The 5,000-nt window shown below is 46.9% G+C and overlaps 1 protein-coding gene across 1 annotated transcript in view; it reads left to right on the top strand.

The window, feature by feature from the left end:
* The window catches only part of LOC143282052 (uncharacterized), an 870,172-nt gene that overhangs the window by 186,817 nt on the left and 678,355 nt on the right, over positions 1 to 5,000 (top strand). The window contains exon 4 of the mRNA XM_076587494.1: positions 2,405 to 2,582. The gene's annotated coding sequence lies outside the window, so the exon portion shown is untranslated. The remainder of the gene's footprint in view (positions 1 to 2,404; positions 2,583 to 5,000) is intronic.

Below are 5,000 nucleotides of genomic sequence, written 5' to 3'. Positions count from 1 at the left end.
AATTTACTTAGCATGCATATGGATAAGTCACACACACACACACACACACACACACACACACACACACACACCGCGCGCACGCGCGTGCGATGCATCCTTCATTTGAATTGAGTTGTGGCCTGCAGTTCACACCTGCACTGCATGTGTATGGATATTCGTCTAGAACAGGGACAGCACGCGAGTTACCCACAACACACAGAGGGAGAGAGGGAGAGAGAGAGAGAGAGAGGATGGGGGTGGGTCACATTCACAAACACACACCAAATGACTGCAACACAGAACGATTTTCACGTGCTATGTGACCAGCCACGGACAGCACTTCACTCAATGCCAGTCAGGGAACTGGACAAAGGGAGCAGCTGTCGGTCAGTTCAGGACATTGACGTCCAGTTGACTGTTCAGTGCACACACACACACACACACACACACACACACACACACACACACAAAGAGAGAGAGAGAGAGAGAGAGGGTGTGTGGGTGTGGGTGATACACACACACACATACAAAGGGAGAGAGAGAGAGAGAGGGTGTGTGGGTGTGGGTGATACACACACACACACACACACACACACACACAAAGGGAGAGAGAGAGAGAGAGGGGGTGTGGGTGTGGGTGATACACACACACACACAAACAAACACACACACACACACACATACAAAGGGAGAGAGAGAGAGAGGGTGGGTGGCTGTGGGTGACACACACACACACACACACACACACACACACACACACACATCCACCCACGAAAATGATTGCAACACAGAATGATTTTCACGTGTTATGTGACCAGTCACGGACACCACGTGCTCTCAATGCCAGTCAGGGAACTTGAGAAATGGAGCAGGAGCTGTTCAAGAAGTTGACACTCAGTAGACTGTTCAGTGCACACACACACACACACACACAGGGGAGGTAGTGGTGGCGGGTGAGAGACGCACACTGACCAGAAGAGTGAATGCACAACAGATGGGTGTCCGTGCACAAGTTTCACGTGTTCTGTGACCAGTTACGGGCTGCACATGTACTTTCTTTGGTAACCTACACTTGGCCTGCAAGGGAGCAACTGCTTGACAGTTCTCAAAGTTGACATCCTGCTGACAGCTGAGCAAACTTACACATTGTGTGCAAAGCTCCTAGATCCCCGAAAAAACCACCACCACCAAGGCAGAACTTTGTGTCTGCATTTGCTGCTAAAGACTGGAATCTACTCATTAATTGGTTTATTGCTCTGTAGTGAGTTGAGCTTGCTGACTCTTCAGTGTTATTTTCTCCTTCGGATTGAGGTTTGTCTTCGGTGTTTATAAGGGGCCTTTCACAACTGAGTGAAATTTACAAATAAGGAAACTGAGTGTTCAGGTGCAATGTCGTATCGAAAAATATCGATATTCTTTTGACAACATCGATAATACCAGATTCACTTCCGTGTTACTGATTGAAAATTCAAAGCAATATGCATAAATGAAAGCGTGCAACATTGATGTTCTGAATCCTCAGCTGCAGCAGTTCATAACACAGAAGTTATAGGCACACTCAACGTGTCATCATATTCACCCACTAACCACTGCTTAATAAGAGTTACACACAAAAAAAAAGAGAAAAAAAGAAAGAAAAAAAAAAAAAAGCGCGCATTCCATCACCATGATGTTATCACCATATGGACTTCTGGTTTCTTCTTGTGTGTGTGGGCATCTGCACATTCCATCACTTGATCTTGTGCAGAACGTCTGTAGGTACGGATGGAAATTTTTGTCTCTGCTTGTAGGTCACTGTGATAGAAACAGCAATGTTTTGCACTTCACACACAGCCTACTGAGTAGCTACGATTCTCTTTACATCTGCCGTGATAAAGACTATAGAAAGGGATGCAGTTCATGTCTAACCTGGGCTTCAAGTGGCATGCCTGTGGCCGTCATTTCTTTATAAAGCAATGCGTGCTACTTCACATACATCGACAAGCCAATCACTGTGACATTTTCACCTCAACTGGCAAACCAGTCAACAAGCTGTGGCGGTAAGCAGATGCGTTTCACCCTGTTCGAACTGCAAACAATCAGTTTTACCATGTACTTTTTACCCTTGTCAAGAAGACTTAGAATTCATAAAGGAAATCGAAAGCCATCTGATTAATACGAAATAACGCGTCACCGTCAATCGTGTTCTAGATAGCTCGGTTTTGTTGTGGGATAAAGTAGAAAGTCACCTCTTCCAATTCAGATGTGTGGCACTTCACTTTCTCATACAAGTCGAATCGATGTGATATCGTGGGAGGCTGATGTGTGTGACTTTTTTTGTCTCGGTGACAGACCAATTAACTCGATGACCTGTTTCCAAATGGACGGTATCAAGCCTGCCACAGGATCCTTCATGACTGGCCTGTGAATGTGGTCTTGTCTCCAGGGATCTGGCACCAAGAGAAGACAGCCAACGGACCAGGCTCTGTGACCGTGAGTGTGGACATCGGTGTCCCAGAAAACGTCTGCTCGTGTTGGTTGGTTGGATACGGAGATTCTGCAGTGTGCTGCGCTGTGTGACCACAACATTCGCCGTTTTCTGGCCCTCAAGGAGTGATGACTTGGTGAGTTTCTATGTGCTGTTTGATGTGATAGCGTCTGTATAGTGATTGTCCTTCGTGTCTTGGCTGTCTGTGTTTGTCTGCGCCTGCGTCTGTCCATGTCTGCGTCTGTCTGTCTTTCTGTCGGTCTGTCTGTCGGTCTGTCTTCCTCTCTGTTCTTTGTTTGAACCTGGTGTGAATGACTTCTGCAGTCGTTCATGCGTTGCACAATATAAGTTAATTCTAACATGTCACGTTATCTCGGACTCGTCGTTCTGGATTGTTCGTAAAAAAAGTCGGTTTCTCTCTCTCGCTCTCTCTATCTCTCTCTCCCTCCCCCCTCTCTCTCTTGTCTGATTCTCTCATTCTCTCTATATAATAATGATAATAATAATAATGGTATTTATATAGCGCTGGATCTTGTGCAGAGACAAATCAAAGCGCTTTCGCACCAGTCATTCACACGCATGCATAACTCTAATACTGCAGAAACTAAAGACAAGGAAGGGCAGACAAGGGAGGCTATTTTGGGAAGAGGTGGGTTTTAAGGCCAGACTTGAAAGAGCTGAGTGTGGAGACTTGACGAAGCGAAAAAGGAAGTTCATTCAAATCGCAAGGTCCAGAAACAGAGAAAGAACGGCGGCCAATAGTCGAGTGTTTGAATCTGGGTATGCGTAAACAGAGTGGATCCGAGGCCGATCGTAGTGAGCGAGATGGAGTGTAGAGGTGAAGGCAGCCGCAGAGATAGGAAGGGGCAGTTTTGTGAATGCATCTATAACATAGAGTGCTGATCTTGTACTTTATTCGGTGTGAGACAGGGAGCCAGTGGAGATGTTGCAAAAGAGGAGTGATGTGCTCAGATCTTTTCTTTCTGAGGACGAGTCGGGCAGCAGAGTTTTGTATGCGCTGAAGGGGCTGAATGGATGAAGCAGGCAGACCAGACAATAAAGAGTTGCAGTAGTCAAGGCGAGAGAGAATGAGAGAAACGACAAGTGTAGATGTTGCGTCAGTGGATAGATATATAATTATGTGTCTCATCTCCCACTCGATTTTCTTACCAGTCGTCTTCCTCCACATCCCCAACCCTTAGTTCTATTCGCACCGTCTCTCTTTTCAGTCTGTCTCTTATCGTCTCACTTTCTGTTTCTGTCTCTATCTCCCTCCAAGTCACGTCATGGAAAGTTTAATCCCAAACTGCCCTGACAGGGGCACATTCCATCTATGACAATATTCAAGTAGATAATAGCAAAGTCACACGCACGCTCACTCGATCTTCTTTAAGTCTCTGGGTGGATCTGCATGCGCCCGTGTATATATCTATCGATATCCACCCATCCAGCCAGCCAGCCAGCCATCTATCTATCTATCTATCTATCCCAGTCCTGATATGCGGTCGGCTGGACAACAAGAATCAGAACAAGAACAATATACCTATCTATCTATCTATCTTCTATCTACACACACACACACGTGTGTGTGTGTATGTGTGTGTGTGTGTGTGTGTGTATGTGCATGGGCTATGCGTGTGTGTGTGTTCATGTGTGTGTGTGAGAGAGATAGAGAGAGACAGAGACAGAGAGAGAGACAGAGATTTCCCCTTTTCATATGCTACATACCACAAACCCCAGAACCTATCAGCCATGCCATTCCGCCGCGCTCACCCACCGCGGTCTCTCTCCCCCCCCCCCCCCCCCCCAATAATCTCCGTCCTGATTTTTCTATATATGGGCTGCACGATGGCGCCTGGTCAGGCGACCCACGTAATGCAGTCACTGAAACAGATGGTGGAGAAAGGCAAGAGGGAGGAAGGGTGTAGGAGGGAGGGAGGGAGGGAGGGAGGACCTATATTCATTACCCGTAGAGGGCATACCTCTTCCCCCCAACGGTCTTCTTCCCCCTCCACCCCCACCCCAACCCCGCCCCCATCTAAAGAACTCCCTCCCAAGACAGACAGACAGACAGACGACGTGGATGGCGTTGGCCTACAGGATGTGTAGCTCTCCAATAGTTGACGCACTGGCAGTGGGAATGATGGTAGTGTGAGATGAAAAGAATGCTCATTTGTTACACTTTTATATTTGATAGTTCAGAAAGTGCATCAGAACGAGGTTCCAACGAAAAGGCTGTCAGACAACTATCAGCTAGAATTAAAAATAAAAAAAAATCAATTCAAATCAAATCAAAACAGCAACGAACTAAGAAAAAAGCCCCACAATCAAACACGCCCACCTCCCCTACCCACAGTAACCACGTTTTCCCCCCCTTTCATGCCCCCCCCCCCCCCCCCACACACACACACCAAACCATAAAGCTAATCAAAAGATAGGGTGAACAAGCCTTAGGGCCTTAAGGTCCAAGTGATTGAATTAATGAAAGGAAGTGCTGGAACCCTTGGATGATGCCGAGTGAACGGTGAACATGACAAGACGTAGGCGACATGAC

This window comes from Babylonia areolata, chromosome 5, assembly GCF_041734735.1.
Source record: "Babylonia areolata isolate BAREFJ2019XMU chromosome 5, ASM4173473v1, whole genome shotgun sequence".
In the NCBI taxonomy this organism is placed as follows: Eukaryota; Metazoa; Mollusca; class Gastropoda; order Neogastropoda; family Buccinidae; genus Babylonia; species Babylonia areolata.
The sequence above is the reverse complement of the archived record's forward strand: the minus strand, read 5'-3'. Positions and strand labels throughout refer to the sequence as shown.